Source organism: Macaca nemestrina, chromosome 18 (assembly GCF_043159975.1).
Source record: "Macaca nemestrina isolate mMacNem1 chromosome 18, mMacNem.hap1, whole genome shotgun sequence".
Classification (NCBI taxonomy): domain Eukaryota; kingdom Metazoa; phylum Chordata; class Mammalia; order Primates; family Cercopithecidae; genus Macaca; species Macaca nemestrina.
The window spans coordinates 71,962,892-71,976,159 of record NC_092142.1 but is presented as its reverse complement, the minus strand read 5'-3'; positions in this window follow the sequence as shown (position 1 = coordinate 71,976,159).

The following is a 13,268-nucleotide window of genomic DNA, read 5'->3' as shown; positions in this document are numbered from 1 at the left end:
AGGAAGAGTCGTCCAGGGAATATCACACGTTCTGTTCAAGCACACAGCCAAGCCCAGGTTAGCCCTTATGGAGCAAACACATGCCCCCTCCTCCCTGCTTCCTTCCCATCTCCTTCTAGGGTTCCACATTGCCTGAAGCCAGAGGGCAAGGAGCCTACTAATGGAGTCCACACAGGCCAGCCTCAAGGACAGAAAACAAGCAGGGAAGGGTGGGGAGTGATGAAGAGGGTCAGTGAGGACACACCCAACATACTCAGAAACTAGAGACACCAGTTGGCACTGAATATGTGAACCTGAAGTTCTGGAAGATGTCAGGGCTAGAAATATGAATTTGTAAAACATCGGTGCAAAGATGGGTTGTAAGGTGGTGGGAATGGCATGAGATTCCCCCAGGAGATACTAGAAAGGACGTCTGAGATAGGATCTCTGGGTCCTCCCATAGTGAGAGCTCTGGAAGGGAAAAGGGCATGGCCAGGCAGGCAGAGAGAAACCAGGAGGATATGGTTTCCTGAAAGACAAGTGAAAAGTGGTGTCTGAAAAATGAGGTAAGTGATCAAAGGTATCAGATACTGCTGAGATGTATGAGGGCTGAGATTTCAAAGCCTAGTTGTCTCCTTATCCAAGTCCTCCAAAAAGATAATGGGAACTCCTAGAGGTGGGGGCTGTATTTTTTGAGCAGTACATGGCCACAAGAGTGCACAAATGAATGAATGAGTGACTCCACCATCAGGGAAAGAGGGTGGGTGAACTTTAGAAACCCTTTAGGGAATGATAAAATAATAACAACTCCAAGAACCTCGGGACATGAGCTAGTCAGAATGTTACCTTTGCAGTAGTCAGGCCTTTGGAAAGTGACAGAAATCCAGGTGCAACTGGCTCAGGCAAAACAGAGAATTAGTGGATAGAAGCTGGACTATCTCATATGTCTGGAAGGGCCTCCTGGACAACCTGAGCTGGGAACTCACATACTGCCACGACTCTTCTCTCTCTTGTTTCTGCTTTGCTGTAACTGATGGCTTTATTTTCTCAAACTGATATCTTCCATATGGCAGGAAACATGACCTTAGCTGGCTATATCCCCACCGTCTAGAACGATGCCAAGCACACAGTAGGTGCTCAATAAATATTTGTCACATGAATTCATTGGCTCCAAGCTACACATCTGGCAAAGGACTGTTTCTCTTCCCTTAGTTCTAGTTCAAAATGCCACGGAGGAGGAGCTCTAATTGACCCACCTTTGGTCACATGTTCACCTCCGACCAATCACCCATGGCCAGCAGGTGGGGTGATCCTCTTAGAATCAGACATGTGGTACAGGGGATGGGAATTTCAAAGAGTAGATGAGTGATCCAGTCCCCAGCAGGGAACAGTGGTCACCCAACAAATCCCCATTTTACAAATGAAAAGAATCGAGGCCATAAAGTTTAAGTATCTTTCCCCAGATCACAAGACCACCCAGAAGGAAAGAGCTGTGCAGAGAATGCCACACGTTTAGCTCAAGCACCAGAGTCCAGGTCTTCTTCACTCTTGGCCCGCTAACAGTAGGAAAGGATTGAAGGAGGAAAGGGCAAGACAATAGGAATTCACATGTTAGAACTTGAAAACTCGGGGGAAGGGATGTTGGATGCATATGGAAGATGGGTGCATATGTCAACACGTGGACATGTATGTAAGTGAACCTGCAGGAGGGAACAGGATGCCTATGTCAACATGTTGGCACGTATGTAAGTGAACCTGCAAGAAAGGACCGGATGCATATATCAATACATGCGCATGTATGTAAATGGACCTGCAAGAGGGCCCGGGATGCATATGTCAATGTGTGCACAGGTACACAAGTAGCCAACAAGGGGTCTGGCAGACCACTCAGGACTGATGGTGGATGTGGAGGGGGCACGGGATTGGGCGTGATACATACAGTGAGACTGAAACTTCATCCAGAAGAAACCCTTCTTCCCAAGGCATATTTGTGTCCTGTTGGAGTCATAACAAATTAGAAACTTCTCAGCCCTCCTTATTCTAGTTCTGGGTAAGGGTGAAGAGAGAAACAGAGGGAACGGGGCTGTGTTTTGACTCTTGTGGGCCCTGGGCAATTTTGCTTTGGTGAACACCTTTCTCCATAAAAAGTATTGTAAAATATACTGCATGACTGAATTGGTATAAGGATGAATATGTTGATATTCTGTGCTAAAACATTTTATTCAACCTAAGATGTCATCTTTCCTCAGCTTTTAAAAAGAAATTAGGACGTTTTTGTGTGTTCCTTAAAGTGGCCTGGGTGCTGAGCACGGCACTGACTAGATCTGATGGAGAAGACAGACCGGACAGGGAGTGGCCATTACATTTTCGGGTGGGCTTTGGGTCAGGAGCCACACACACATATAGGCAGGGACTCTTGTTATGAAGGTATAGTGGCGAGATGTCGTTCCTAGCTAAAGCCAGGAAGAACATGTGGGGTGAAGGTGTCTCCAAGTGTCCTATCAGGAAAACTGCTCAGGAAATAGAAAATGGCCCAGCACAGAGAACCATGGACTCCCCAACAGGGCTGCTCTTCTGATGATCAAAGTATTTTGGACCTTGACTTCATGCCCTGTTTTGTTTTGTTTCAGGGTAATTGATGGCTAAAAGTTGAGCAGGTAAAAGCATACACACAAAATATTAAGAGACCAATACACAGTGATACCTTTAGAACAGGTTTTGGGGTCACATACCCTGTGTCGGGTTCTCTCCTAAGCATATTCCTGGGGTTGGCTAGCTTGATCCTCATACCAGCCCTGTGGGAAAGGTACTACTATTGTCTTCTCTTTATAGAAACAGTGGCACAGATCAGCAAAGCAACTTACCTAAAGTAACACAGCAAGTCAGTGGTAGAGTAAGAATGCAACCAGAGGTAGTTCGATCCCATGTCTCGTGTTCACAGTGGCTGTACTTTTCAGTACAGGGGCTGAATAAATAGTAGAGAGTGTTCATTCACCTCAGATATTTATTGAACATCTGCTATGATCTAGGCCCCAGGCTAGATGCTAGGGACACAGTAGTGAAGGCGACAATCTCTGGCTGCTGGAAGCTTAAAGACTGAGAAGAGGAAACCAGAAATGCAGTGTGATGATACTAGTGGGTCCAAAGAAAGCCCAGGAAGAGACCCCTCACCTAGATTTGGAGTAGGACTGAAGTCTGGACAAGGTGATGAATAAACAGAGACCTGGAAGTAATGTAGGATTTGGTCGGGAGAAGGGGTAAAAGCAAAGAAAACCATCTCAGGCAGTGATACGGTTTGGCTATGTTGCCACCCAAATCTCATCTTGAATTGTAGTTCCTGTAATCCCCATGTGTCGTGGGAGGGACCCAGCGGGAGGGAACTGAATCATGGGAGCGGTCACCCTCATGCTGTTCTCATGATAGGGAGTTCTCACAAGATCTGATGTTTTATAAGGGGCTTTTTCCCCTTTTGCTCAGCACTTCTCCTTGATTCTGCCATGTGAAGAAGGACAGGTTTGCTTCCCCTTCCGCCATGATCGTAAGTTTCCTGAGGCCTCCCCAGCCACGATAAACTGTGAGTCAATTAAACCTCTTTCCATTATAAATTACCCAGTCTCTCAGGTATGTCTTTACTAGCAGCGTGAGAACAGACTAATACAAGCAGGAAAAAAAAATAGCATCAACAGTGGCACCAAGGCCAGAGGTGGCCTGGCTCATGTCAGGCAACTGCAAGCTGCTCAACCCAGAGGAAGCTCAGAGGGAGAAGCAAGAAATAAAACTCAAAGGGTAGCCAGGACCAGCTCATGAAGGGCCCTGCAGGCCTGCTGGGTCTTTGGACTTTACTCTTTCCCCAGCCTGCAGCGTGGCTCCTTTTCCCCTTCCAGGCTTGGCTCAAATGTCACCTCTCTCGTTGAAACCTGATTAGGCTGCAGCCTTCCACCACCCCCTACACTCTACAACCTCCCCCGTCATATTTTTCTCCGTAGGACGTTGACCATGTGAGACAGGTTTTGGCGGCTCCGCCAGTAGAAGCCCACAAGGGATTGCTGACTCATGTATTGCTCTTCCTGCCTACATCCACTGAACCCACACACCTAGGGGTACCTGCCCCTTTCAGGGCTCCTCCTCACCGAGTACCCCTCTCCTCCTCAGAACAGTCAAGTCTCAGGGGCCAAACAAGCTGTGGAGGGCTGAATAATCCCCACCAAAGCTGTGTCCTAATCCCGGGGCGTGGTGAATACGTGATCTCACATGGCAAAAGGGAATTAAGGTTGCTAATAAGATGACTGTAAAATAGGGGGTTATCCTGGCTTGTTTGGGTGGGCCAATGTAATCACAGGGGCCCTTCTGTGTGAGGGAAGGAGGCAGAATTGTCAGGGTCAGAGTGACACGATGGAAGAAACCCTCCACCGGCCATAACAGGCTTTGAAGATGGAAGAGGTGGTGTCTAGAAGCTGGGAAAGGCAGGGAAGGAGACTCTGCCCTGGAGCCTCGGGAAGGAACACAGCCCTGCCAAGACCTTGATTTCAGCCAAGTGAGATCCAGTTTGGACTTCTGACCTCCGGATCAGAAGATGCTGCCTCGACTTCTGGGTGTATGTTCTGTGGCTGCCCCAGGGCTCACAGGAACTCAGGTACTTCCACGTTTGGAAGTCCTTAGACAAGGTGCCTACCAGGTACGCTCTTTCCTGCTTAGCGAGCGTGAATCCTCTGAACTGTATGCCAAGGAGCAGCTGTGCTGAGCTGACCTGCACATACCAATCCCACAGTGGGGCAGATGGGGGCTCCAGAGACTGCCCAGAGGCCTGGCTCAGTGTGCTCCGTCCTCCCCACATCTGTCCTTAGTTTCCACTCAGAGACCACAGTGGGCTGTGGGAAAATGGCCAGACATCTCTTTTCGGATCTCAAGTCCCCCATCTGTAGAATGGGGAGCTTGGTACAGATAGCGTCAAAGTGTCCTTCAGAATCTTACTTCCTAGGCCATGCACCGTGGCTCACACCTGTAATCCCAGCACTTTGGGAGTCCAAGGCAGTGGATCACCCGAGGTCAGGAGTTCGAGACCAGCCTGGCCAACATGGTGAAATCCTGTCTCTACTAAAAATACAAAAAATTAGCCGGGTGTGGTGTCTCGTCCCTGTAGTCCCAGCTACTCAGGAGGCTGAAACAGGAGGATCACTTGAGCCTGGGAGGCAGAGGCTGCAGTGAGCTGAGATCATGCCACTACACTCCAGCCTGGGCAATAGAGCGAGACTCTGTCTCAAAAAAAAAAAAAAGAAAGAAAGAAAGAAAAGAAAGAAAGAAAAGAAAAAAAAAGAATCTTACTTCCTAACCCTTTGATGAAGAAGATAAACAAGTGGCAAACAAACACATAAAATATGATGAACATCATTAGCCACTAGGGAAATGCAAATTAAAACCACAATGAGATACCCCTGCACACCAGCCAGAGCCAAGTCTCATTTTAAAATGTCGTATTGCAGTATATAAAAGTAGAGTCCACTAAATTGTGATGGGTTACAGGGAGCCAAAGAAGAGAAAAGGTTTCCTCTTAGAGCCTGAAGATAGAACATTGAAATAACATTAACAAGAGTCTAAAGAAATAACTACGATGAAATTCCCACAGCACCTCATGCAGTCCCATGAAATAAATTCTTGTTCCACTGGATCTTGGATCCGCATTCTCTGCTTTCATGAAGTCATCTGCTTGTGGATTAAAAAAGAGTCTCAGAAATCCTGACTCAGTCCACTGTTATAATCTGAGAGCTGCTTAAGTGATGTCAGTTCAGATGCCTGTGCTCACGAGTCTATAAAATGCAGACAATTGGAAGTATCTGGTCCAATCACTTACCACCGGCTCTAAAACTGTTCTTTGTCATTGATGACACCAACTGCAGCCTGTAGTTTAGAGCAGAACCTTCGAGCAAGCATCAGAGAAAAACAAACACAATCTGTAAATGACAGAGACTTCATAGCTGTGGTTAGTTTATTACCATAACCAATAATGTCAGAATGGAGGAGAGTAAACTTCTCTCTTAGGTCGTATCCATCAGTAACCAAGGAGGCAAGCTCATGAAACCAGAGCAGATTTTACTAAAATGTAATACATTTCATAGTTTCTTTCCAAAATCGGGTATAATAAAACAACATCAATAAAATTCACTTTCCAAATTTTGTCCTTCACCATGCCCTTCCATATTCTAAAACAAACTGACAATTAGGACAGGAATGCTGTGAGGTTGAAACAATTTTCATAATAATGCCAAAATGTTACTTATGTTACCATGCAATGGGCCCATCACTGCTATTTTCAAACGAATTCTTTTAAACTGCTTCACAACAGTCTGGATCTGTGTTTTTCCTGAGGGTGAAGTTCTGGGCAGCGAGGGCATTGACAAATCGCCAGGGACTTCCCATAAAACACACATATTCTAAAATATTTAATAATTCATTAATAACATTTTGTCTATATAACTTTAACCTGGGGAAGGCTGAGCATCTCTTCCAATCTGACAATTCTTCTCATGTAAATCTTTTAATAGGAACACAATCAAACAAACCTAGCGTCTTTCTTTTTATAAGGTGGAAGAACAAATCTCTGCAATTTTCCAAGGCTCCTCTGGGAAATTATTGTAGGTGTAAAAGATCTCCCGAAAATTCCTTTTCATTTTTTTTCCCTGTCTAATTTCGCAGGGTAACATCTAAAGAGTTGTCAGAGATTTAGATGCTTGATTAACACATGCTCATGGGTGGCTGAGAAACAATCTTTGGCGACTCAATTAAGTGATAAGAAAGCATTTAAAAATAAACAGACCCAAGAGTATTGAAGAGACATACATCCCCATAAAAACTCGCACACAAATGTTCCTAGCATCACTCATGATAGCTAAAAGTGGGAGCAATCCAAATGCTTATCACCTGATGACTGGAGAAACACAATGTGGTATACCCATACAATGGAGTGTCAATCAGCCCTAAGCGGAACAAAGCCCTGATACATGCTCCAACATGGATGGACCTTGAAAGCATTACGCTAAGTGAAAGAAGCCAGACATAAAAGGCCACGTATTGTACAATTCCATTTCTACGAAATGGCCAGAATGGGAAAATCCATAGAAACAGAAAGTAGATCAGGGACTGTCAAGGGGTTAGGGGTAGCGAGAGAGTAACAGGAAGCGTGTGCTAATGAGCATGGGCTTTCCTTCTGTAATGTTCTAGAAGTAAATGGTGGTGGTGTTTGCAAAGCCTAGCAATATACTAAAAACCATTGACCTGGACTCTTTAAAAAGGCAAACAAGATCTCAATTTCTTAAAAAGCCTATGCACACATGAATTGCAAAATAAATAAGTAAAATAAAGAAAGCAGCATACATACAGCTTGTTCATGAGTGAGGACTTTTTGTTGTGCCCTATTCTAGGGCATTACAAATTAAACATAAAACACGATCAAGTATTCTGGTATGACACAGAATCTTTGCTATCCAGAACAACCTTTCCTGTTCTAGGCAGTGGTATCCATCAGCAACCAAGGAGGCAAACTCATGAAACTAGGGCAGATTTTACTAAAATGTAATACATTTCATAGTTTCTTTCCAGAATCGGGTATTATAAAACAACATGAATAAAATTCACTTTCCAAATTTTGTCCTTCACGGTGCCCTTTCACATTCTAAAACAAACTGACACTTAACTAGCACATGAATTCTACAAGGTCAAAACAATTTTCATAATAATGCCAAAATGTTACTTACATTAACGTGCAATGAGTCCATCACTGCTATTTTCAGACAAATTCTTTTAAGTGTCTTCTTTCCATTTCTAATGCAGTAAACATCAATAGCATTAGCCCACATAAACAGAAGCTCTTTGGGAAATCTCAGTAAGTTTTAAGACCGTAGAAAGGAAGGTCATACCTTAAAACGTAGCATTGATTGAGAAAGGAAGGAGGAGAAGAAATGGCAGGATGATACCATCTATGTGAATTAAAAGTGCCTACACACAAAACAGCCACGGTGCTTTGTTAGAGCATTTTTCTAAAGGCACCCAAGACAAAGCAGAATGATGCCTGCAGTGGGAGAGGGAGGCCTAGGAGTGAGAAATCTCATTCAAAGGCAATAAAACAAGAGGGGGACCTCACAGAGACCCCCTGATCATGGCCTACATGTACTGTGGAGTGTGCTTAACTCACCCTCTGCACCAGAGGCTTCCACCCTCCCTCCCACAGAACAACAGCCCCCTGATCCTCCGCCCTGCTGCAGCTGCAGTTCCCCAGGACAGAGCTGTAAGAAGTGTGGCAAGCACCAACCCCACAAAGTGGCACAGAACAAGAAGGGCAAGGATGCTGTGTATGCGCGGGGAACGTGGCATCATGACAGGAAGCAGAGCGGCAATCTTGGGCTGAGTACTCAGGAGGCTGAGGCATGAGAATTGCTTAAGCCCAGCAGGTGGAGGTTACAGTGAGCCGAGATCGTGCCAATGCACTCCAGCCTGGGTGGCAGAGTGAGACTCCACCTCAATAAATAAAAAATATAAATAAATAAATATAAAAAGTCCATCACTGCCTCTGAGATTTGACATGCCACCTTTATCGTATACTAAATTCCCATTTGTACTTAGGTCTATTCTGTACTTTCTTTCCTATTCCATTGGTCTGTCTGCCTGTTCATGTGGCCAATGCCACACTGTTCTAATTACAGAGGCTTTATAGTTTGTTTTAATAGCCCATAGGGCTAGGCCCCCACTTTGTGTCAGTTTTTCCCTGGCTATTCCAGCATGTTTATTTTCCATAGAAACTTTAGTATCAACTTACCAACTCCATGAAACAAAGCTTGTTAGTATTTTTATAAGAATGGCATTCAATTTATAAATCAACTTGGAGGGAATGGGCATCTTGATCATGAGTTGTGATAGCCAAAAACAAGAGATGTCTTCCCACTCCACACGCTTTTGTGTCTTCCAGAAGTGTTGTAAAATTTTCCTTTTATAGATTTTGCACATTTAAGTTTATCTCTATTTAATCTTCTTTGTTGCTATTATACATGGGCTTTTCTTAAGTCCTCTAACCTAAGTATTGTTTGTGTATATCAACGCCATTGATTTCTGTAAGCTGATTTTCCAGAAAAAGGCTAAAACTACAAAGGAGATGGTGCCAAGGCTTGAGCGCTGAGCCCAGCTGCAGATCTAAGACAATGCTGGCTATGAGGACATGCCAGCATCTTGAACTGGGAGGAGATAAGAAGAGAAAAGGCCAAGTGATTCAGTTCTAAATTTATCTTTTGTTTTATTATGAAGACAATAAAATCTTGAGGTTATGTTCACTTCAAAGAAAAGAAATGTATGATGAATTAATTACACTGTAAATAAATCCTTTTTTGTGGGTGAGTAGCAGGCATTCCTCAGTTATCCCAGTGGGAACCAGGGGAATATAACGGGCCTGAAATCTGGCAGCTCTGGAAGCCGCTCCTACTTCATAGCAGAGGGTCTTGAGAATAACTGGACCCACTCCATACCAGGTGGTGAGGAGAGAGGGCTCAGCCAGGCCAGGAGAGATCCTCCAGCTCTAAGTGGCCGCAAGTCAGTGATCAGTGACAATCAGTAATCAGCCACTGCCTTCCCGTGCTAGGCACCTTCTGTCCACTCTATAATATAACCTCCCTTCAGCAGCCCATGAAATAGATTCAGGTATGATCACCATTTTATGGGAACAGAGAGGTTAAGATACTTGTCGAAGGTCTCACAGCCAAGCATGGCAGACCTGGGGATGAATAGATCACTCCAGCAACTGCGCACAGTTGTTTCCAGGACTAACCCCATCATTTCATAGAGAAGAAACAAGCCCAGAGAGGGAAGAGACATTCTCAAAGTCACACAGCCAGTCCAGGTCTCCTACGCAGCGCCCTTTGCATCCACGGTCATATCTTGGGGTGTAAGATGCAATGCAATGCTTCCCCCTGGAGGAAGGGCCGGAAATTGCAGACAGCCCTACCAGAGGCCCCGGGCAGCTTCACTCTGCGTGGTGGTGGATTTAGTGACCTGCCCCAGGAGGTTCTCCTTTCTTCTTCTTTTTTATTTACTTTATTTTATTATTTTATTTTATCGCCCAGGCTAGAGTGCAGTGGCACCATCTCGGCTCACTGCAACCTCCGCCTCCTGGGTTCAAGTGATTCTCCCGCCTCGGCCTCCTGAGTAGCTGGGATTACAGGCACGTGCCACCACATCCAGCTAATTCCTCTGTACTTTTAGTAGAGACCGGTTTCACCATGTGGGCCAGACTGATCTCGAACTCCTGACCTCAGGTGAGCTGCCCGCCTCGGCCTCCCAAAGTGCTGGGATTACAGGTATGAGCCACCGCGCCCAGCCTTTATTTTTTGAAACAGTGTCTCTGTCACTCAAGCACGAGTGCAGTGGCATGATCTTAGCTCACTGCTGCCTCAAACTCCTGGGCACAAGTGATCCTCCTGCCTCAGCCTCCCAAGTAGCTGGGATGACACGTGCATCGTGCATGACACCACACCCAGCTAATCTTTTTTTTTTTTTTTTTTTTGTAGAGATGGGGGTTTCACTTTGTTGCCCAGGCTGGTCTCAAACTCCTGGGCTCAAGCAATCCTCCTGCCTTGGTCTCCCAAAGTGCTGGGACTACAGGCGTGAGCCACTGCATTGCGCTCCTCTCTTACTAGCGCCCCACTGTGGAATCTTCAGGACCCTGTTGGTGAAGTCATATCAGGGGCCCTGTATACACAAGGGAATTTTTCCTCTCACTGCATAACTGAAATTATTGACTGTCTCAAGACCTATAGATTCAAGTTCCAGGAAGTCCCTAACAAAAAAGAAGAAAGAAAGGGTCGAATGCCATGGCTCATGCCTGTAATCTCAGCACTTTGAGACCCCCTGTCTCTACAAAAAAAAAAAAAAAAAAAATTGTTTTTAACTACCCAGGTGTGGTGGTGTGCACCTGTAGTTCCAATTACTCCAGAGACTGAGGCAGGAGGATTGCTTGAGGCCAGGAGTTCAAGGCTGAGGACTGCTTGAGGCCAGGATATCAAGACTGAGGATTGCTTAAGGCCAGGAGTTGAAGCCTGCCGTGAACAGTGATTACCCTGCTGCACTCCAGCCTGGGTGACAGAGCTTGAGAGCCTGTCTCTCAAACCAAAAAAAAAAAAAAAAAAAAACACCTAGAGAGAGATGGCTTTCCATGTCAGAGACACTGGGATGGATACAGTAGAGACAAAACCTGAGTGGATGGCACTGTCTATCCTCACAAAAGTTATGACTTCTTGGATGTCTCAGATGCACAATCTGGTGAGCAGAGAGCTGGGATAGGCCAGGGAAAGGACCAAATGCCAGCCAAAGACAGGCACAAGGGCCACCTCTAATCCCAGCACTTTGGGAGGCCAAGGTGGGAAGACCACTTGAGGTCAGGACTTTGAGACCAGTGTGGCCAATGTGGTGAAACCCCATCTCTACTAAAAATACAAAAATTAGCCGGGGGTGGTAGCACATGCCTGTAATCCCAGCTCCTCAGGAGGCTGAGGCACAAGAACCACTTGAACCCGGGAGGCAGAGGTTGTAGTGAGCTGAGATCATGCCACTGCACTCCATCCTGGACAACAGAGCAAGACTCTGTCTAAAAACAAACACACAAATGTCAGCCAAAGAAGTGAGGGGTCTCCTCACAGTTGGGATCATCTCTGAGCTGAGTGTGAAAGGTGAACGGTTTCAGGCATAAAGAAGACAGTAAGAAATGCCTGGGGAGACAGAGAAGGCATGGCCGGTGCCTTTCTCACTGGTCTCTGGTGCTGCTGCCTCCCCTCCACTCCTCCCTCCCTGCGCACCAAAGTCCTGGGGCTGCTCCAATGGCCGACTCCTTCCAATCTTCCACTGCTTCCCCCCTCCCCGTTGATCATGCCAGCCCCATCTCACAGCCACCCCTGCCCCCGGCATTGTCCATGTCTCCTGTTCTCACCACACACCCAGCCTCACACACCCACCCCTAACACTGAACGCTCAGATCTCTGCTTCCTACATAGAACTGTCTACAATCTCGACATTTCACAAATCAATACGCAAAACCTTCTTCCTGCATACATGCTGCAAGGGATTCAGAAAACTCCATACCAGCCTCTGCCCCTATGAAAGAGAAGTCAGCTCAGGGAAAGAGGAAAGGCACAAAGAAGTAGCAGAGAAAGAACATTCCCTGCTAGTTCTAGGCCACTGTGGCAAGGGGAACCCAGAAGGAAGGGTTTTGTGGACCACGAATGCTGGAGTAGAACTGGGTAAGTGGGAGGATGGCAGGAAGGTTCTGCACGGGTCCGTGGAAGTGCATGGCCTGTTTCATCCGGTGGGAGAGTATGGGCTGGCCTTGTCCTTGCAGGGCCCTGTGGAATATTTCCCCAAAGGCTGGGGGAAGCCACTCAAGGTTAGGAGCACTGACATCTTGAAAAATGTGTTTAAAGGGATTGCTAGAACTAACTACATTCCTTCCCTCTATAGCTTCTCTGGCTGAGCAGCTTTTCGGAGCACCTGGGAACCACCCCTACTGGGGATGCTGCCTGTCCATCCGCTCCCCAGGGCAGTGTGTGTATGACCCCAAGATGAACAGGAGGGGAGCCCCAAATTCAAGGCTGGCTGGTGGCAGAGAGAACCACACCCAGGACACAGACTCCGGGCAGTGCTTTCCTCCCTTCACACTCTCCCTCCTGCGCTGAACCTGGAATGGAGACACCAGCGGAGGGCAACTTGAGGGTGGGATCCAGAGCCCCCCTTTCCCCATACCTCTGGGCACGTGGAATGTGGCCCGCCCAGTGGTGGCTCAGATCCTGTCTGTGGATTGCAGAGGTCCCACCCTAATGGAGAAGATAGGACTGACACACAGAGAACAACTGAGAACCCCCTCAAACCCTGGGATGTGCTAGTCACCACGTGCCCTAGGAGATCAGAGAAGGAAGAATCAGAGTGACCACTGTGCAAGAAATCACCCGAAACCAGTTCCCAAAGGAGCACCGAAACCCGAACAGAAGAGCAGGTGTGTGCGTTGGGGGTTGGGGGTAGAAGAGACTAGTCCTATCAGGTATTGAAATATATGATTGGTTATCTGGTGAAAACAAGCAAAAATGTCACAAGGGCTTAGAGAATGAGTAAGCCGGCAAGTTCAACGTCGTCATCTTACCCAGGATGGTTTTTGGGCAATGGGATGGGGTGAAGACTCCCTGAGCCAGTAATTTCCCTGAAAGAGTGAGGAGGGAATCTTGAGATGGGGAGAGTTCCCTCTACCCACCTATCCACTCGCCCATCCC